This window comes from Pogona vitticeps, chromosome 2 (assembly GCF_051106095.1).
Source record: "Pogona vitticeps strain Pit_001003342236 chromosome 2, PviZW2.1, whole genome shotgun sequence".
NCBI classification, from domain to species: Eukaryota; Metazoa; Chordata; class Lepidosauria; order Squamata; family Agamidae; genus Pogona; species Pogona vitticeps.
The window spans coordinates 255872730-255895431 of record NC_135784.1 but is presented as its reverse complement, the minus strand read 5'-3'; the positions used below and the strand labels follow the sequence as shown (position 1 = coordinate 255895431).

The 22702-nt window shown below is 39.4% G+C and overlaps 1 protein-coding gene, 1 long non-coding RNA gene and 1 pseudogene across 4 annotated transcripts in view; 2 read left to right on the top strand and 1 right to left on the bottom strand.

The window, feature by feature from the left end:
• Positions 1-22702, top strand: part of COMMD10 (COMM domain containing 10) — an 81092-nt gene that overhangs the window by 46377 nt on the left and 12013 nt on the right. The window lies entirely within an intron of this gene.
• On the bottom strand, positions 6290-11061 carry LOC144587006 (uncharacterized). Its single transcript, XR_013542130.1, has 2 exons — positions 10860-11061; positions 6290-9449 (listed from the first exon to the last, which is right to left on the bottom strand). It is a non-coding gene; the product is annotated as an uncharacterized LOC144587006 (long non-coding RNA).
• On the top strand, positions 11422-11576 carry LOC140705173 (U1 spliceosomal RNA; annotated as a pseudogene).

Below are 22702 nucleotides of genomic sequence, written 5' to 3'. Positions count from 1 at the left end.
CATCCAGCTTGTGCTTCCCAAACCACTTTTCTAGGATATTTGTACAGATTCAAGAGGTAGGAGGAGGGCTAAACGGGGAGGAAAGGCAGAGAGATTTTATGAATGGAAGTCTTTTGCATAACAATAGATGTAGCCCAAGGTGTTTACCTTTTTCCCCTTCTACTTTCTAGCAATTAGGTTTCATGCAACAAAACACCTAAAGCTCTACATATTTGCATGCAGTTTTGAGAGAGAACTGCTTTGAAAGTAGTACAGTGCATGCTTTAAAAGTATCCGTTAAGTGCTGCTCCTGGCCAGGATCCAAATAGATACTTCATGCTATCTTGAGGACTTGCATTTACCATTGGAATGTTTCTAAAATTTCAACAGTAGATCTCAACTCAACCCCTCGCCTTGTATATTTTCCCTCTCTCACATGCACACAGTTATGAGTTTTGCAAGGCAGGTATTTGAAAAACTAGCACAGCCCTGGACACATGGAGCACGTTGAGTACTTCTTTGTATCTTCGCTCTTCTATGGCATAAAATAGTACAGTAGTTAGTAACTATACAAGCAAACTCAAAGGAGTTCAGGATTATGAAATGATTGGTCTGAAATTTGTAATATTAAACCAACCCATGTTGGTATTTGGTATGTATTGCTAGCTGTACAACTTAGAACTAACTTTGTGGATTATTTTCGGATGATCAATATCAGTTTTTTGAAGTTGCAATCTGGTATTCAAGTATCAGATAGCAGTTCATGTGGAGTTTAATAGGAATGGTTTTTGAGTAGGCAGATATAATATCTAGTTGTTAGTGAAACAAACATTCAGAGTTGCATGGAATATGATCATAGAGATAAATCTTTACATTATTGACCTGTGGCTCTCCATCACATTGCAATTGAAGACTAGCGTTTTGTGTTTTAGTTAGTATTTCATTCCAAGAACTATTTTTTGGAGAAACAGATTATACATCTTGCTAATTCTAGGTGCTTTTCAGTGTGCAGCATTAATTTTTGAAGAATTGTTTTAAGGAATAAAAACTCAGTTGATTTGATTGCAGTAGATTTCAAATAAGCCTCATTGCCTGTTTTCCTGGAAATCTTTTTGCCTACTGGTTTTGGGGACAAGTCAGTGTTTTTGAAGCTTATATCTGTCACCATTACTGACGTCTTAGTGTGTCTTTGAACCTGTTCAAAACAGTACCCTTATATTGGCCATTTTAATCTTTAGTTCTCTTTTCATTAGTCTCTGTTGCGTATGCTCAAAAATTAAAAGATAACTTATAACTTCAGTCTTCAAATTTTTTTACCACAAAAGACCATTTTAAACTCTGAATTCACTGTTAAAATTGACTTTTAAGAGTGTGCTGAAGTTCAAAACTAGTATACAGTAGATGATAAATTACATTGCAAAGGGGGAAATTGCAGGTTCATATAAATCTGTCATTTTCTATTCCTAGTTATTGTTCAACCTGTGTATTCAAGCTTAGGTGATAGAGTATCTCTCATTCAGGAAGCAAACCATGGCAACTCCAGAAAGTTCTTTTTTCATGCTCAGGAAATTACATGGGAATAGAGGTATATGTAAATTAAATTTTATAAATAAAAATACTTTTTTAAAAAACACACTGGCCCTAACATGTCTAGTGGATGTGGAGTGTTATGATATCAGAGAAGCAGGTAAAGAAGGGAAATTGCCCATCTGAAGCTACTTGCGATGAGTATCCTGAATGAGATAGTAGCATAGGTGATACATGCTGAGATCAGAGAAGCAGGTAAAGAAAGGAAATTGCCCATCTGAAGATACTTGTGATGAGTATCCTCAATGGGATATTAGCATAGGTGATACATGCTGAGATCATCTCACCCTTTATCTTCAATACATGATGACACAAACAGGAGGATAGACTGTTTCCTTCTCTCCAGAATCTCTATCTTCCAGAACACTTCTGTGAGAGACCTTTTGTGCTATATAGTAGAAGAATACTAGCTTCAGTGTATGTGTGTGTGGTGAGGGGTGTCATTTCCTCCTTTCTGCTACCTGATCTTTAATACTCAAATAAATAATAGCTTATATTTTCAGTTGACTGGATCCTTAAACTGGAATACTCCTTTTAGGGGCACCCTTCTTCAGCTTCGTTTTCTGCCAGATGCTTTGAGATTTCGTCTCTAATCAGCCACAGTCACCATGACCAGTGGTCAAAAATCCTGGGAGTTGTACTCCAAAAATTTGGAGGGCTTCAGATGGAAAAAGAATGTGTTTGAAGCTGGTGGTGGTGGTAAGAGAAACATTTTGCTGTATATCCCTTTTGTGAGTACAGTAACCAGTTCACCTGCCAAGAGTTACTACTAGTGAGGTTTTGGCCCCAAGTGACTATTCAGATACAGGGGATTACAGTATTGCTGAAATTCATGTTTCTTCCGATCTGAAGTGGAGACCCTGGGGAACAATGACTTGACAATGACTGTTCAGATGTAGCGATAAGTCAGAGTTGCTCAATAACCCCCACCCCCACTGCCAGTCCTCCTTGGCTTCCCCTGCCCAACCAAGAATACTGTAGTTAGAAAGCTGGTTGTTAAGTTTGGCTATTCCTGTGAGAAGCCAACTGGTAGCATCTGGGAAGAGTGCACAAATGCCCTCGTGAACAGTAAGCCAGAATTCTCAGCAGTTTTGACTGATCATTGCGTCCAAATGGAGATACTGGCTCGTATCCTCTTGCCTGGTTGTGCTGGTGTAAATTGTGATTAATATCTGCAAATCTGGTCTTTCTCTTTCACACAACTCTTTTTTTCTTAAGCTGAGATGTGCATCTCATTCTTTTGCAAGTGGTGCACTTGTAACTCAGCTTTGATAATTTTTTAATTTTTGCAGTTACTGAAGCTGGTCCAGGGATGTTCATTTTATAGTTGCAGCTCCTCTAAGGACTTGGTAATAACTTATTGAGGAGTGTGAAGCACATGTAATACTTGAATCGTGTGCAAAATATCTGAATGCAGTTTCCCATTTTATTTGCAAGTAGAAATGACTTCTGAGAATGTTACTAATGTTGTCCTCTGTGGAGACGTTTTTTACCTTACAGGAAACATCAGTGCAGAAAGTTCAAGGATGCTGCATCCTGTTGAGCAGCTGGGTGTTACTATTTTCTGTTCTTATTTCTTGGTTGGTTGACTCGTAATTGACAAATCCATAAAAACAGGAAAAGCGTTATCTTTTGGACAATAGAGTAACTTGGCCTAAGATTTTAAATCTCCTTATATCAGGAACTCTTTTCTCAGTACTATTGCATTATGACATCTCCCCTCCCCGTATGCTTTCTGAAAGCTCTTAGCTTCTGCCAGACAGAAGAGGTGGCATTCAGATTGAGAAAAATGCATGCAGTGAAGTGTAGCTGTACCATTAGGAAGAGAGAAGCATCTGTCTTAAGCAGCAGCTACTTCAGGGTGAACAGGAATGCAAAATTGCCGGAGGAAAGAACTGTGTGTGGCATGTGCCTCCTAAGTTACTCTTCTGCCTTCAAGTGCAGTAGCAGATGCTGTCCTCTAAATAATGTTAAAATAAGATTCAGCTGCCAGTCCTTATACATTGGCTGGTATCCTGTTGCCTAGTATAAGCCAAATTGTAATGTTGAGTCCATTCCTCCCTAAAAATCAGAGCAGGGAAACTTTGTTTACCAGTGAAGAACAGACCAAAAATTATGTTTTGATTTATGCTAGGTAACAGAAATTTGGCCATTGTACATATAAAATATGGATACCATCTTATTTTTTTGTCTCAAGCTACCAGATGTATTGACCTGGCTTTGCTTATGATCATCACTACTCTGTGGTTAAAGTATTAAACATACAGTGCAGCCATGTATCATAGCCACATTGAGAAATAGTGATCCCCAATCCTGGTGTGTTTTCTCTGTAGTTCTGAGAGTTTGAGCTTCCCATCATAATTTATGGAACAGTAGCAAACCCCTTTGCTTAAGAAACTGCCCTTCTCTTTTAATTGCATTTGAAGGATTAGGGAGATAATGCACACTTCTGTTTTTGTTTTACATTATTTATTTATTTATTTATTTATTTATTTATTTATTTATTTATTTATTTATTTATACCCCGCCTATCTAGTCATTTCGACCTATAGGGTATTATGGTTGCATCATTAATATGTCCCCTTCAAACAGTGCTTTGCATTCTGTTTTGCTTGTCCTATTCTATGTAAGCACCTGTGAAGGAAAGACAGCAACCTGTTTTCCTGGGCCTAGTAACAGTTCATAAGTTCTTTATCATCTGCATCCCCCTTTAAATGATGCTGTACATTAAGATAAACATTTCCTTGTGGGTGCCTTTCGTGTCCTTAACATTCTGACTGCTCAGCCAAACACCTCAGTGTCATGATCTTGAAACATCTCATGGAATTAAATAGTTCTTAGGAGCTAAAAGGTCAAGAAAAACATAATGTCCACTTAAAGAATCGAGGAGGGAAATGTTACGCCCCCGTTGTTTAACTGAAGAGATAATGTAGAACACCTGCTTTGCATATAGCAGGTTCAATACCAAGATCTTTAAAAAAAAACAGTGTATGAGAGAAGGTCCATAAACTTCTGTTTCTGAGACTCTGCTGGTAAAGAAAGATTAGTACCATTGATATAAGGTAGATTTTAATAAGAAAAAGTATGGCGGGGATATGAGACAAAGTAATAGACATAGGAAGGGTGTTTTGTAGTTGTTTTTGTAAAAAGATTGCTTTTGCAATATGGTGAGGCATCTAATCCCAGAATCAGATGGTAAGAAACTTGTTGCTGTTTTTCCCATAAAAAGGCATGCATTAAAAATAAACCAGTCTTCCATGCTAGCTTTCAGTGGACCTCCATGGCAATCAATGCTAGGGATCATTTTGCCATTCTGCTAAGGATAACAGAATAGTCATCCACGCTACACATATTGAAAAAGCAAGATATCAGAAACCTACACATTCTGATTTGAGAGTTGTGCTCCTTTTCCTTCTTTTGAATGTATATTGTTTCTGTATACATTCCCAGATTCTGCAGTATTAATGTTTTGACTGACTCTTAACATTTAATGGAAGAACTAGGCTTTCCCAGCTTTTCCTTCCCATGGAATAGCTGAAAATCTGCTTCTGGGGATTTGAAGATCCTTGGGAATGGCATGGGTTTCCATGCAGGAGGCTGTAGGTGGAATTGGCAGAAACTGTCCCCTCCCTTATGTGAGCAGAGGAACAGCTTAGTATCCAAGTCATCATCTTTTGCACATGGCAGATATCTTCTTAACCTTTCCATATCTTGACTCCCCTTGTTAGCAGCTTACACTGCTTGACATAAAATGGTATTAAAAATTGTTAATAAAAATATTGAGAGAAGCAGTATTTTTAAAAAAAATTAAAGGGAGGGAGGAAAAAGTAGCATCCTATTTAGTAGCAAACTGTATGTTAGCTCGGACGGCCTCTTTAGAGAAGAGTAGGGAAGGTTGCCATGCCAAGGTCTTTCTGTGGCCTCCAGAAGATTGTCAACAAGTTCTGCAGGCACACCTTCCACTCAGTGGACACAACGCCCTTGGTCCTGGCCTATCAGGCAGCCAGATGGTATATTTCAAGGGCCAGGTTTGGTCCAAGCATTACCATTTGTTGGTTATGGCACATATTTTTCTTAATTGCTCTTTGCCATAGAAACTTTTATATATTACTTCAGACAAGTTGGTTTATTAGCTTGGGGTAATATATGGTAGACCATAAACTTGTTTTGCTATAAAAATTCCATTCCATATGTAAGTTCTTAGAAATAATTTTTAAAAGGTGAATGCTAAGTCAGTATGTAGGGGCTGATTAAATTTTAGTTCAAGCTCTCACAACAAAAGTTCTGCTGTTCTCTGTGTGTTTTCTTAAAGTTGCCATTCAAGGTTATTAATTCCAACTCTTGCATCTACTATATTTTATAAACCTTTCAGCAGAAACTGTAATATCAAAGCAGTAGGTAATTATTGTTTTGCTGGTTTGAGATCCTATTCAAGAGTTCATGCAGCTTTAAATTGTGGTCATATGTTCATAATTATGAATCCTGTGTGGAAAATAAAAGAAACTACTGCAGGGGTCCTTCCTGAGAGTTATTAGTGAATGCATGCACTCACTGTGAGATTGAAATTCTAGTTATATATCTTTTTGTCATAAACTTTTTATACCCAAACTGAATAATTAGTTCATCTTCTCATATACATCCATTGTCTTTTGTTTAGGATCAAGAATTGTAATATTTTAAATACACCATTAAAACCTTCTTTTCTACAGACTTGCTCTTCCTAACCAGATATTCTTTGTTTTGTCTTGTTAACTTTCCCCCCAGATATGTACGTTTCAGGCCATGTTTATTCATTAGGCAAAGTGCATGTTTTTTTAAAGTTTTAATTGGAATATTTTTAGCTTGAATTATTTTGTATTTTGCTTCTTGTGGCTGTATTAAGAATTTAAATAACTTTTGGCTACTTCTCTACATGTGGCCATCAGGATATGACCCCATGCAAATGAGTTCACCACAGGTAATCTATTTAAAAGCACTATCACTTATGCTATGACACTTTTCCCCTGCCCCCAGCCTACAGCTGGTTATTACCAGATGGTTCAAAAATCTGCTTAGTTCTCTCTAGAAATCTGTAGCTAATGTACTTGGGTCATTTTAATGGCATAGAGTAGTTTTTAGCAATGGAAGGTCTAGGGAGTGCTGACAGTGTCCTTTAACACTGAGCAGCACTTGCAGGATGATGTAGCTATTTCCTTGGAATTGATAAGGGAGCACAGATAGAGATGATACCCCATTTGTTGAATTAAAGGCAAAGGGAGAAAATGATCATACATTATGGCTTAGAAGGAAAATAATGCTTATCCCTTTGATCTGAAATAAGGTTGTTTCCAGGTGGTACATGTTCCTTTACTTCTGTAGTCAGTTGCTTTGACTTTCTGTTTTAGGTGAAATATAACAACTTGAATTGATAAAATTGATTTTAGTGGATACCACTGTTGAATAGTTGCCAGTATTTTAAAAAAAGTACCAGGACCTTTCACTACTCGTGACAATTTGCTCAGCATATTGGATAGCCTGTTCTTTGCCGTACTCATTTTGAACTTGCAGCTTTCTTGTAAGAGAGCATTGAAAAACATGTGTCTCCCCCCCCCTTTTTTTAAATTCATACAAAAGAATCTGCCACATTTGACCACATTAATCCTGGTCCATATCTAGACAAGGAGCAGAGCTTGGAAAAGTTGCTTTTTCGATTTCAACTCACATAATTCTTGGTTTGCAATTCCCAGAATTTTTATAGCCCCCAAATGTAGCTTTCTATATCAAGGGTTGCTGAAAACAGAACAGGAGCCCAAATTACTTACATATTAAGCTGGCGTAAAGATTCACATGAGCACATTTGCTCCTTTATGCATGTTGCCTGTTTCTTTCATTATAGTTCGGAAGCAATTCACACATGCTCGTTTTTAAAAATGTACATGCCAACAAACATGCAACTTGCCATGCACAGAAAGTAAGTTGTGAGGTAAAATATATGTATTCCAGGTTTGTATACATATACTTGACTCCAGCACTTTTCCAAGTGTAAGGGATACAATAGAGATGGGAATATTTGTGTCTGCAGGTATATCTTCCTAGAATTCCTGTCAGTCCCATTCAACATTATCTACCACCTTCTGGGTGAACTGTTCCATTACCAGACAGCTCTTTCTATCAGGAAACTCTTTCTAATATTAAGTCAAAATCTCCTTTCTTGTAATCAGATTCTAATTTGTTTGGGTTTTACTGTTTGGAGCTACAGAAGACAAGCTGGCTCCATCTTCAACATGATATCCCTTTAAATGTTTGAAGACAGCTGTTATATCACCTCTCAGACTTCTCAGGACTAAACATACCCAGCTCCCTCAAGCATTCTTCATAGAACTTGGTCTTCAAGTCCTTCCTCATCTTAGATGCCCTTCTCAGTAGGAGTTCTGTTTCACACTATAGCCTTATTCAGAAGTTTTATAAAATGGTTAATCTCACTCCAGGGACAGGGGGAGCAAATTAGCTCCACCTTCTTCAGTTCTTGCTTGTGCGTGTAGGGCTAAATCTGAACAGGAGAGCAGTCTTTGCATCTGGGGATCTCTATGTAACTTGGAGGCCTGATCTTTCAACGGGTCTGACTGTCAAGAGCCCCCACAGGTAGATACTGCTGTTCTGTTCAGCTTTAGTTCTCCACAGAAGAGAGCTGGAGTGGAGGAGCAAGACTTTGTTCTCTTTGCTCATGTGCTAGAGTTAATCCTTTCATTGGATGCCTGAATCAGGTGATTGTGTGTAAGACAGGGCGCATTTTCCCCAGCATATATCATATACATTGTAATTCATGAATTGAGACTGTGAACAACTCTCTAATGTTCAAATATTGCTATAAATTCAGAGTGAAAACTTTGTAAAATCACCATTCTTGATAGCTTTTTCCCCTTGTAGAATCAGCATCGAGATAGTGTGCGTGTATATGAAACGGTTCTTGTGTATATTAATATAATTGCTAATTATTCAAGATTTAATTAAAGATAGGCAAAGAGCTCTTTGTTTTTTAAAATTCATTTAATGATTTTATTTGATTTTAATAACATGGAACCAAACTTGTAGTTCAATTTTTGTAGAGTGTGTGAGCAGGATTCAGTTTCAGGGTTTAGGTAGGTGATGTCTGTGTGAATAAATATTAAGCTTGAATCAACTACTGTACTTCACTAACATCACACAATGTAAGAGAGAGAAAGAAAAAGGAGGGTTTTTAATAAATGGATTCCTTTTATGAAAAACAGATACTGTATAAGGATACTATTAACCTCTCATAATTCACATAGTGTAAGTTAAGAGATAATAACTCTTGTTTGAAGGTTGCTTGTGTTTTTAAACATAATTTTCTAGCACTCTGATTGTATTTATAGTACTTCAGAGATCTTTGGGGATTATTGGAGGCATTTAAAGTAATAATATTACCCTGAAGGAATGCAAGGTTCAAAACAGATTCAGACATACGTAGTTTGGATTTATTTAACTAAATTGGATTTAAATTGGTTGTGATAAATGTCTACTCTGACTCACTTGTAGTCATAGGTAGAATAGACCAATTGAAATCAATATCCCTTCTACTTGGATGGCTCCACTCTACCTATGACTAAGTCTGAATACAATCCATACTCTTATTTGGTACCTTTCATTTAATTATGATATGTTTCATCCAACTGATGATCAAAATGTGTTCAGGTCTACAATGTATGTTGTATTATATAACTTATATAGAACCATAGAATAATGGAGTTGGAAGGAACCTATACTTTAAAGCCGTTGAGTCCAACCACTACTCGATGCAGACATCCAGATCAAATTGCATACCTCCGGGCACCTCATCTGCCCTCTCCTGAGTCTTGTTTTTGGGTGGGTAGGGAGTTCAAAGGCTACAACAGGGAGGAAAGGAGAAGAAAGTGCTTTAATTCTGCTGCATTACACTTTGAATTTAGGCCATTATATTTGGATTCAAATCATGTCAAGTATCAGTTCTTGTAGACTTTTGTTTCAAATTCCTAGCTTTGATGGCACTTTTCAATGAGCAGAGGAGGTCAGAATCAAATTAAAATATTATCTTGAACTATTGTAAAGCCAAGCTAGCCGTGGCTCCCCTGGGTGCTTCAAAACCAACACATTTCTGGATTGAGTAGAGATTTCTAGAAGAAAGAGAAATAGACTTCCTGTTTGTTTTGTCATTAATAATAATTATGTACCCTCAAGTCAATTTTGACTTATAGTGACCCTTTTCAGAGTTTTCCTGGTAGAGAATACTCAGAAGTGGTTTACCAGTCTCTTCTTCTAGGGGTGCCCTGGGACCCTGCAGCCTGTCCAAGGCTACACAGGCTTCCATGATGCACAGTGGGGAGTTAAACTCCTATCCTCTGGCATCTGGCTCTGCAGTCAAATACCTACCGTATTTTTTGCTCCATAAGACGCTCCGGATCTTAAGACGCACATAATTTTTAGAGGGTTTAAACAGGGAAAATATATTCTGGACCAAATAGTGTAATAAAATATTTAATACACTATAACAGAATAACATTTGAACCATGTAAAGTGAACAGCAGTCAACAGTGGCATTAACAACCATTACCACTGTCATTAACAAATGGAGAGACTTAAAGCTTTGTGTACTCATGTACCATAAATTTAATTCAAGTACATATAGACCATTATCAGCCAGTGATAAGACCTATACCACGCTACCTATATTTTACATTTCCTTTCATCCACCTCCTCCCCATGCTTATGGAAATGACAGATGAGATTGTTGTGCAACTCTGCCCATCTACAGCTCAATCCTATATTAAATTAGAAATGGTTTGTCTGATTGGGCACTGCATTTAGAGGTCCCTTTTAGTTGTGTGGAAGATAAATAGTGGAATTAAACTATTTAACAGCTGGTTTTCCTTATTTACTTTAGGTTATGCAAAAGAACAGCAACACAAAGCTTAACCTGATCCCATTCACCAGCAGTAGCACATGCTCAGCATAAGACCAAATCTCCATTTTCTGACATAATTGAATGTTTATAGCATGCAAGGCACAACACACAAAGCCAGGAACAATGTTCTTGACCAGCCAAAAAAACTGAATACAAACTATAGTAACTGAAATCAGGAAGCAGTTAGAAGTCACGAGGCACAGTTAGTTTCCTTGCTGCAACACCCTTTGGAAATACATTCTCTATTAGATGCCTAGAACTAGTTGAAAAGTTTGTCAGTTGAATCCAAATTTCCCATAGAAATACATTGAAAAAGGTCAGAAACTTTTAAAAAACTTAAAAGAAATTCACTTACCAAGTACTGTAGACTGAGCCTGGCTCTTCACAGTGCCTTGGTAGACCCCAGAACAGCCAAAAAAGAGCCCCAAACAGCTAAATGCCAGCAGGCAGCCTGCAGACGGCAGCTATTTTGTGTTCTTCTCCATTCCTGCCCTTTCCCCACCTAACAGCTGATCAGCCGCTTCCCAGGCAAGCAGGTTTCAACTCAAACGAAGCACCTTTTAATCCTCAAAACAAGAAGCTTTTAAAGAAAAACAAGCAGCTCTCTAACTGCTTGGACTAGGAAGGAAGCAGACAAGCAGCCTCTTCACTAACTGAAACTTTCGATTTCCCCTGCTTTCCCCGCCTTCCCCACATATTAGGTATGCTAATATATGTGCACTGGAGGATTGTGGGAGGAACATCTAGCCCCTGATGGGGGTCCTGTGGGGCACCCCAAAACACTGAGGAGCTCCTCTTGGCCTCTTTCAGCACTGGGGCTGTGCAACCCTGTTCTGATCAGGAGGTGCAGCCAGGCGGTCACCATGCCTTTTGAGGGCAGGGCACACAAAGGGCCAGGAGGCTTAGGGGCCATTCAAACTCAGACCTGGCAGGGAAGATACCATTCTTGTAAGAGTGGTTTTCCCAGGGTAAGGCTCATCTGTTGCACTTCAGATGAGCTGACCCCTGTGATTTCCCCAAATGTGGGAAAATCAACTGCCTAAATGGGGGACTGTGTTTCTGGTTTCCCCTGGTTTTTATAGAATCACTTCTTCCCCTTTGGTCCTTGGCTGTTTGCATTGCTTGCTGCCACAGGCCTGTTTGCCTTGCTGGTTTTCCAGTTGAGCTGCAGGGAGCAGATCTTGGAAAGCCAGCAGTGCAGAATGCTGAGGTCTGAACAGCAAGCAGTCTCTGCTGCCAGTTCAGAGACCTCCTGGCATGGCAGTGGGAGGCTTTTGGGTGGTGGTGGCTGAACCCTGGGTTATTGCATTCACTCCATAAGACGCATGTACTTTCCCTCCCACCTTTTTGGAGAGAAAAAGTGCGTCTTATGGAGCGAAAAATACGGTAATCCACTGAGCTATCCAGCCAGCTTGTTTATTATTATTATTATTATTATTATTATTATTATTATTATTATTATTATTATTATTATTATTATTATTATTATTATTATTATTATTATTATTATTATTATTATTATTATTATTATTATTATTAATGCAATTAGATCTACACCATTCTAAATCCCCATGCAGATTCTGGCCACTGTGTCTGATAAGTTTGTCAGCTGCGATGAGCACATTCTATATAAATAGAAAGTGAAGCTGAATAGCTTCCTGATTTCCAGTTCTGTATTTGTTAAAGTAATAAGTGCTGGTATAATACAGGTGCACACTTTTTACAGTTGATGGTTTGCAAGGAGTTTGTGCTTTGCTATCTGCACAAAGGGGAAAACGTTTCTGTATGAAATTGACAAAAAGAACTGTTGGCAGGAACCCAAATCCCTTCACTGATTCAAAGTCAAAGAAATTTTTCTTAGAATCTCAAGTCCAATTCTGGCAATTGTGTGTTCTAAGAAGAGAAATAAAATATTTTACTTAAAAATTCAGTGGGCCCTGAACAAAGCATCAGTTTCTTCCCTTTTTTTTCCACCAGGTTCTGCAGGCCAGGTACAAAAGTTAAAAGTGATATTCATGGCCGCCATAACAATGAACTCTAATCAGAAAGAACACGAGCTAGAGCCAACACCATAATAGCTACATGAAAAATTATGTTAATACAGAAACAGGTTTACTGTTCAACTAAACCAAAAGAAGAGGGAACAACCAGGGTTCCCAACAGAGGAGTTGAATGACTTTGGCCGCCTAGAGTGGACGGGTCGCCCAGATAGGCGGGGTATAAATCAAATAATCAAATAATCAAATAAACAAATAATAATAATAATAATAATAATAATAATAATAATAATAATAATAATAATAATAATAATAATAATAATAATAATAATAATAATAATAATAATAATAATAATAATAAACAATTATTATTATTATTATTATTATTATTATTATTATTAATAATAATAATAATAATAATAATAATAATAATAATAATAATAATAATAATAATAATAATAATAATAATAATAATAATAATAATAATAATAATAATAATAATAATAATAGTCCATGTCCAAATCAGCTGCACATCTAAAGGGCACAAGGCAGTGGTTCTCAATCTTGGGTCCCTACATGTTCTTAGATTAAAACTCCCAGAAGGTTTCACCACTAGCTTAGGTCCAAGTTATCTCAAAAGCTGTGTCTCCAATTAAGAGCCTGCTCAAGAGTTAAGATCCTCAGGAGAGGCCTTTTTTCAGTCTCACTACCTCCACAGGTGCATTTGGTGGGGACACAGGAGTGGTTTTCTCTATTACTGCTCCCAGACTTTGGAACTCCCTCCCACAGGAGGACAGACTGGCCCCTTCTCTGCTGTCTTTCTACAAGCAGGCAAAGACCTTTCTCTTCAGTGATGGGCTGCCTGAGTGGGATTTTTAAATGGATTATTATGAGTTACTACTTTGATTTTTTTTGTATTGCTTTTGTTTGTTTTTCAGAGTGGTTTTTATTTGTTTCTTTTAAATATTTGTATACTTATTGGTTTTAGCTTTAAATGTTGTCTTTTATTGATATAAGCTGTCAGAAACATTTAATTTGAACTCAGGGAAAGCTTCTCTCCCTCCCCCCCTTTTCATGTTTGTGAGAATGGCTGACGGTCGGATTCCAGAAGATTTCCTGTATGGAGAATTAGTGCAGGGAAAGTGCCCCAGAGGGAGACCACAGCTGCGATACAAGGATATCTGCAAGTGGGATCTGAATGCCTTAGGAATGGACCTCAACAGATGGGAAACCTTGACATCTGAGCGTTCAGCCTGGAGGCAGGTGGTACAGCATGGCCTCTCCCAATTTGAAGAGGCACTTGTTCAGCAGGCCAAGGCAAAGAGGCAGTCCTGAAACCAGCAAAATCAGAGAGCTGGACAGGGGACAGATTGTACTGTATTTGTTTTCAGTGTGGAAGGGATTGTCACTCTCGAATTGGCCTTCTCAGCCACACTAGATGCTGTTCCAAGACCTATTCAGAGCACGTTACCAGAGTCTCTCGAGACTGAAGGATGCCTACAAATCCATGTTCTAAGGGTCTCTTTTCCCTGGAGAAGTGTTTGAGAGCCTTGGGAAATAGGGGGAAGCCTTTAAAAACTTAATCAGACAGTCAATCAATCAATCACTGCTAGATTGCTGGTGGTGGTGTTAAGGTGATTTTTTAAAAACAATGACAGATTAGATAGATAGATAGATAGATAGATAGATAGATAGATAGATAGATAGATAGATAGATAGATAGATAGATAGATAGATAGATAGATAGATAGAACTTTATTACGGTCAAAGACCAGCCACCAATAAAACATCTAAATATATAAATATACAGAGGTATACAAAAATATTGGGATCAAATGCAAATACTCGGTTCTGAGGTGAACAATAACAGCATCAAAACATCTCCCCTAAAGCAATTCCAGAATTTCTAGCAAACCATGCTCTAACTACAGAGGCTCATCTGCTTTTAGGGTCCTTTTTCTAATGCCCATCGCACCAGTAAGAAATTTGGCAACCCTATGTGTAAGAATGGGATTGGAGTCAGACAGTAGCACATGCATACATTGTTGCTCTGTACAACCGGGAAATCGGCCAATCAGAGGGGAAACAAGTTCTTCATGTTCATCCTTGTAAAATGTGCACTGCAACAGGACGTATTCAGTTGTTTCTATCTGCTCCATTCCACATGGGCAAAGGCGCTCTGCCCAGGGGATCTTTTTATACCGTCCCCCCTTCACTGCTGAAGGTAGTGCGTTAAGCCGGGCCAGAGTAAACGCCCTTCTATGCCTGGGCTGCTCCAACTGGGCAAAATAAGGTGCTGTTGTGACCTTATATAAATTGTCCTCGCTAAGGTAGAATTCTGGGGCATTGCTTAAATCATTTTGTCTCTCAGTGTCCTCAGTACGCTGTTTAATTATTTTCTTTGCCTGTTCCATTTCCATGGTTAACAGAGTCAACCTAGAGAGACCCACAGAGACTGTTTTTTGTTCAATTAACTGAACCCATTTTGACTTTAAGGTGTCTTGCAGGATCAATGTTGCAAGACCAATAGGGAGATAAGACAGTTTGAGCCAGTACATGAGAATTGCAATCCATATCCTGGCTTCAATTTTAATTTGACAATTTTCCAATCTTAGTTTTACGTTGGCGACATCTCTGGGGACTCCTAACATTGCCCTCAGGAATTTTGATCGCACACATTCTAAGGTTGCAATATTTGGGAAGGGGCCCAATTGGGAGCCATACAGTAGTTGGGTTACTGCTTTTGCGTGGAACAATTTAATGGCCAAGAGAATGTAATGCCCCCCTTTGTTCTCATAAATTGTAATATTGCAGCAAACTTCTCTGGGCATTTAATGCCACATAATCACCGTGTGCTTTCTTAGAGCCGTTAGATTGGAAAACGACACCTAAATATTTAAATTGGTGCATCTGATCAATTCTATGCTGATTTATCATCCATGTTCGCATTATTGGCCTTTTGGCAAAAGACATGATTTTTGTTTTTTGAAAATTCATTATCAGATCTTCTTGCTCACAATGTATAGACAACCTTCGCAAAGCTCTTCTAAGTCCAATTGGGCTCCTAGAGATGATAGCTGCATCATCGGCATACAGTAATGTTGTTATATGCCTCCCCCCGATTTTAGGGGGATGAAAGTCGATATTTTTTAACTGATCTACCATAGAATCAATGTAAAAGTTAAACAAAAGTGGAGCCAGAAGGCAGCCTTGTTTGACTTCTTTTTGGGTTTGAATGGCATTAGTAAGATGGCTGTGAGCACTACATCTTACCTTAAGTGAGGTATTTCTATAGAGAGCCTGAATAAGTTGAAGCAGATGCCTGTCAATATTAGAAGCCTCTAGTTTTTCCCCCCATAATTTGACCCTTGATATTGGGTCAAAAGTTGCCTTGAAATCTATAAAAGCTACATGGAGTGAGGCTGCTTTATCAGAGTTATATTTTTTAATAAGATTTATTTATTTTTATTTTATTTATTTTATTTATATCCCGCCTATCTAGCCAACTCAGATAGGCGGGATATCTAGCCAACTCAGGACCACTCTAGGCGGCTAACATCATCAGATAATAAAAGTATACATACATACAACAGCGTAAATAATAAAAACTTTACTTGATGTTGTAATACCAAGCATTGGTCAATGGTAGATCAACTTTCCCTGAAGCCTGGCTGCTCTTAACAATTATAGCCTCCACTATCTTCGGTTCTGAAAGGCTTCCCCAGGGCAAAAGGGAGCCGTATGTAGCTTCAGAACCAAAAACGGATGGGCAGGAAACTTTCCAAGAATTTAAATAAAATATTTCCAGTGCCTGATCCGGGTTACACTGGCACAAAGTTAGACCAAAGGTATTTTGCCCAGTGTCAGTTGGCTTGATTGTGACACAAACCTGAAGAAATAATTGGTTAATTTGAAATAATTAATTAAAATCAATTGATAGTTGTTCAAAGGGTTTACCATCTGAGCTGAGAACAATTCAGGCTGACATCCTAAAGAAGATTCACATTGGTAGTCAACTTGCTTTTTTGGTATCCGACCTATTCTCATTAAGAGCCCATGCTAATAGCCTGATTATCATTAATATATGCTGTCTGCTTCTGACCCACTTTGTTTAGAATGTGCGTTGGATATAAAGTACCATAAGTATAAGGGTTGTAGATTAAAAAATTCAATTTAAAATATTCCCTGCCATCATACATTTTAATAGAGTTTACAGAAGAAGGTCTCTCTACATGTTGCCAAGAGCAAGGTAGTAAACATACTGAATTAAGTGCCAACCTCTTATTGTCATGAGGAGGAATGGCTAATCTGGTCACTGAAATTAATTTTCTTAGAATGGACAGATGGGGTTACTTATTGAATCAATTTTTGGAAGAGAATGAAAAGAAATTCAAATGCAACCGTAGGCTTCTTAAAAAAAAACACCACACGCAGGTCTACAGCAGTTGAACGTTGAGTTTGCTTTTCTGAAATACAGCAGTGCAGGATCAGTGATAAAGATTCTTTTCCAATTTGTAAGAATAGGGTAAAGCTGATGAGGCAGATTAAGTATTGTTTTGTATTGAACTTCCTTTTTTGAGAAAATGTAGCTTCCAGTTGAAGTTTAGTGCTAGCAAAACAGAATGGCGTGTTTACTGATTTCTCTTTGAATCACACATACTCTGTTGAAACTTCTTCCTCTAAGCAGCTACTAAAGTACTACAGTGGTGCCTCGCTTAACAACATTAATTTGTTCCAGCAAAATCGCTGTAGAGCGAAAACGTCATCAAACAAAATAAAAAACGCATTGCAACGCATTGAAAACCGTTCAGCGTGTTCCAATGGGCTGAATACCTGCTCGTCCAGCGAAGATCCTGCATACAGCGGCCATTTTTTTTGTGCCTGTAAAGCGAGGAATTCGTCCTAGAAAACAGCGGGGGGCCATTTTCTTCAGCCGGTGGCCATTTTGAAACCCAACAATCAGCTGTTTGCTGATCGTCGTAAAGCGAAAATTGGTTCCCGAGGCAGGGAACCAATCATCACATAGCAAAAAACCCCATTTAAAACATCGTTTTGCAATCCCAAAAATGTCAAAGTAAAGCAGATTCGTCATAGAGCGAGGTAATTGTCCAGCGGGGCACGACTGTACTTCCTGTACTACTAGGTACAGGAACCCTGTCTTCTTTTTCATTTGGTCAACATATCTCATACAAGCCTGGCATCATCTGTAATCTTTTTTAGAGGTTTTATGTCCCACGGCCAAAAGAGGATAGGTGGGTGGGTGCAACAGTTAGCCTTTTTTTTTTTACAGTGACACTATTATTGTAGCAGTTCCTTCCAAGGGAGATGGGCAGAACCTCACCTGCACCACCAGTTTTACCAAAGCTGCATTGGATTTGAATATTATTTTGGCTTGTTTTAACAAATGTTTTGTTTCTGTTTTTATTCTGCCATTATGTTGTTGTATTTTATTGATTTTCATAGTGAATTGTTCCGAGGTTGCCTTTAACAAGTTCTTGCGATCATTAAGCATTTCACATGTCCTGTTCCTCTTTTTTTATACAGTTCTGATTATGTTTCTTGGGGTTTGCTTGGAAATATTTTAAGAATTTTCTTGCTCTTGATATGCTTATTGGTAATGATCGTTTCTCTAAATAGGGACTCTGAAATTGACCTGGGGGATCCCTCCGTTATTAAATGGTACCTATTTCTCACTTCTTACATATTGAGACTTAAATATACAGTATTAGGTATTGTATCCAGACTTGTGCAGAGTAGAATTCTGTGAGCTGGATGATCCTGAAAGATGCTTATTTCCTCTCTTCCCTGCATATCCTTGCAGCTTAAACAGAACTACAGTGGTGCCCTGCATAGCGACGATAATCCGTTCCAGAAAAATCATCGCTATGTGGATTTGTCACTATGCGAAATAAAAAAGCCCATAGGAATGCATTAAAACCCATTTAATGTGTTCCTATGGGCAAAAAACTCACAGCTACGCGAAAATCCTCCATACGGCCGCCATTTCCACTGCCGGTAAGCGAGGAATCGGCGCGAAAACACAGCGGGCAGCCATTTTTTTAACCCAGCAGCCATTTTGGAACCACCGATCAGCTGTTAGGAAAACATCACTATGCGAAATCGGTAAGCGAAACAGCTTACCGATCATCGCAAAGCGATTTTTCCCTATCTAAATCATTGCAGTGTGATCGCAAAAGCGATCACAAAAACTTAATCGCTATGCGGATTTGTCGTTAAACGGGGCGCCCGTGAAGCGAGGCACCACTGTACTCTGGGTGGTAGGAAAGCCTTGCAGAACAATGTGTGAAGACTACAGGAGGGACGAGGAATTCACAAAGATCACCATTCCTTCTACCACCACCTTCCAGACAATAGTGCTGGGTCCCCATTCTCTCTGTGAATTGAAGGAGTCATTCAGTTGGCAGAAGGTCACTTCTCAGTTCAACCTTTATATGGCCCTGTATACTCCCTGCTGTCATGCTAAACAGAACCTCCATGCTCAGAAGTACTGTACAGTGTCCCTCTTGCTGGGGAACGACTGTGGAAGAAAACTGTTACCTTTGAGCCCCTGGTTTGTCAGCTTCGTTGAAATAGCTGGCGAGCCTCTGTAGGAGAGAGTACAGTGGTGCCTCGCACAACGGGTGCCTCGTAGAGCGATGAATTCGCTCTACGAGGCCGTTTTTGTGATTGCAAATGCGATCGCAAAACGGTGCCCGTATAGGCGGGAAATCACAGAACGAAGGTCGGTAAGCTGCTCGCTTACTGACCTTCGCTTTGTGACCCGACAATCAGCTGTTCTGCGGCTTCAAAATGGCCGCCGGAACAGCCGCAAGGGGCCGGGGCGCAGCGTTTTCGCGCCCTTGGTAAGCAAGGGGAGCGCGCGAAAACGCTGCAGAAGCCCCGAAATGGCCATTTCGGGGCTTCCGCAGCGTTTTCGCGTGCTCCCCTTGCTTACCAAGGGCGCGAAAACGCTGCGCCCTGGCCCCTTTTGGCTGTTCCGGCGGCCATTTTGGACCCGCCGGACAGCTGATGGCAGCCATTTTGGCGCCCTCGTTATGCGAGGGGAGGGCGCGAAAATGGCTGCCAGCCCCTGGGAAACATTGCACAACGGTGAGTATTCTATGGCATTGGAACGCATTAAACGCTGTTTAATGCGTTCCAATGCCTTTTTGTGTTCCGTAGTGCGATGTTTCCCACAGCGAAGGTTAATCCGGAACGGATTAACCTCGCTGTGCGGGGCACCACTGTATATTAAATTAGATAGATTTTTGGACTGACTGAGCAGAAATTTCCCATGTTCTTTACACAGATTTTAAATATGCCTATTTTCAGATTTCTTGAAATATTGGCCTTCATTCATAGTTAGTATTTTATTAGTAGTCCTGCCAAATATTTCCTTGGAGCAATGACTTTTAAGTTCTTGATTTCAAAACATACATTTGACAATAGATACTAGGCTAGATTTCTCCACTCTAATGCCCTCCAGATGTGATAGACTTAAGTTCCATCATCTCCAAGTCAGTGTTACCATTGAACATGCACTTGGCAGTCCTATAGAAGTGGTTTTCTTTTCCAGTATGCTAGATGTTTACGTTATACATATTCAAGGTGTACATGTTTGTGTTTTCAGACTATGAATCCCAGATTTCTTAAGCAGCATGGCCAGTTATGTAATAGTTTATATACTTTGGTAAAATGACTTTGATTGCTCTAAAATCCACACACACAAAATTATGGCACACATGAAATATGCAAATGCTCAAGAACACTGGCGCTGTTTAAATTAGAAATATTTCTCCTGTATGTGTTCATGGGACCACTCTCTTAAATGGACAATACAACCCTTGAGATGACCTGGAAGATGGAGGAGTGCTTGGATTATACTCCAGGCCCCACCCTAAAGAAATGTGGTTCAGCCAGAGTGAAATAAATGACCTGGCACATTTATAACATTGACATAGTCTGATGTTTAGATAAAGATGAGTGCTGCTGAAATAGATTAACAATGTCACTGAACTGCACAGGAGAGATGGCAGAAGATGAACAGTCAGTTGAATTAAAGGGAGTTTTATGTTGGCAGGTTCCTGTCCTGGAAGGTTGCTGCCAATTTTCTTTTCATAATCTTAAAGAAGAAAACAAGAATAAATGCAAATGGTATCCCATCTAATTACAGTAGTTACAGTTAAAAGGAAAAGAGTCTAGAAATATTGATGTTATTTCTTATAATTAGGTAAATAAATAATGTGTTGGACACTTTCAAAATCATTATGACCATATGGCTTAAAACTTCATGTCGTTCATGACAACTATGGGGTTATTGCAAGTGATCTCAGACCCCACTCATGTTGCAGGGCATATACTGGATCTGGTTTTCCATGGTAAAAAGGTAAAGGTAAAGGTTCCCCTTGACAATTTTTGTCCAGTCGTGTTCGACTCTAGGGGCGGTGCTCATCCCTGTTTCCAAGCCATAGAGCCAGCGTTTTGTCCGAAGACAATCTTCCGTGGTCACATGGCCAGTGCGACTTAGACACGGAACGCTGTTACCTTCCCACTGAGGTGGTCCCTATTAATCTACTTGCATTTGCATGCTTTCGAACCGCTAGGTTGGCGGGAGCTGGGACAAGCGACGGGAACTCACTCCGTTGCGTGGATTCGATCTTATGACTGCTGGTCTTCTAACCCCTGCAGCCCAGGCTTCTGCGGTTTATCCCACAGCGCCACCACGTCCCTTATCATGGTGATAATGGTCTGATTGTGAAAGAACTTTCTGTAGTTCCATTGCCTTGGGCAGATCACCTCCTGTTGGGGTTTAGACTTACTAAATGCTTAAAGGAAGCAGTTGTAAAACCTCTGTTGAAAAAGCCTTCGTTGAACCCCACTGTATTAGATAATTATCACCCGGTCTCCAATATTCTGATTTTGGGCAAGATTAATATGGGTGGGAGGTTGCTTATAACTCCAAGAATGTCTGGATGGAATAGATTATTTTGATCTTGCTTTATGCCTGGTGATGTGACAGAGACAGATGGCTTTGGTCACTTTGGTTGATTACCCATACCAGGAACTAGACAGGGGAAGTATGTGTGTCCTTTCAGCAGCTTTTGATATAATTGACCAGAATATCTTGCTGAACCATTTATCTGGGATGGGATTTGGAAGAATTGTCTTGCATGGCTCCATTCCTTCCTGAAGGAGCCAACTCAGAAGGTGTTGTTGGGGAACTTCTGTTTAATATCTTGATCTTTGCCCTGTGGGGTCCCTCAGGGTTCTCTTTTGTTTCCCATGCTATTTAATGTGTACATTCCAAGGAACCAAGTTCTGAACAAGTGTCTGACATTGGTAGTGACTGGATTAGACCAGTGGTTCTGAACCTTTGTTACTCAGATGTTTTTGAACTGCAACTCCCAGAAGCCCCAGCCAGCACAGTTGGTGGTGAAGGCTCCTGGGAGTTGCAGTCCAAAACTCCTGAGTAACCCAAGGTTAAAAACAAGTGGATTAGACGAAAGAGATTGAAACTTAATGCAGGCAAGATAGTGGTGGTCAACTGAAAGGCATATCAGAAAATAGGGATTCAGTCTGTACTGAATGGGGTTATACTTCTCTTCAAAACCCAGGTTCACAGTTTGGGAATACTTTTGGACTCATCCTTGAGCCTGAATGCTCAGGTATCAGTTGTGGCCAGGAGTGCATTTGCACAGTTAAAGTAGTGGACCACCTGCACCTGTTTCATGAGAAATCCATGTTGGTTACTGTGGCACATACCTTAGTTACGTGCTTTTTGGATTATTGCAGCACACTGTACACGGGGCTGCTTTTGAAGACTGTTCAGAAAGTTCAGCAAATGCAAAGTGCTGCAGCCAGACTGTTGACTGATGCTGGCTACAGGGAGCATATAATTCCCATGTTACAATAGCTTCACTACCTGCTGATCTCTTTCTGAGCCCAATTCAAGGTGCTGGTTATGACCTATAAAGTTTAATATCACAATTTCCCAACCTGGGGTGTGTGTGCCACAAAGTGTTTTCTGGAGGGGTTGCTACAGTTATTTTTATGGGATTGTTTTTAGTTGCAATTTTTATATTTATTATATTAAATATAGTGCTGTTCTATGTTAATCCTCTTGATCCACAGAGGCAATCTAGAGTTCTTAGTTATTTCTGTACCTTTGGGGCAGATTTTTTTTGTTCATGCATGCCTTGCA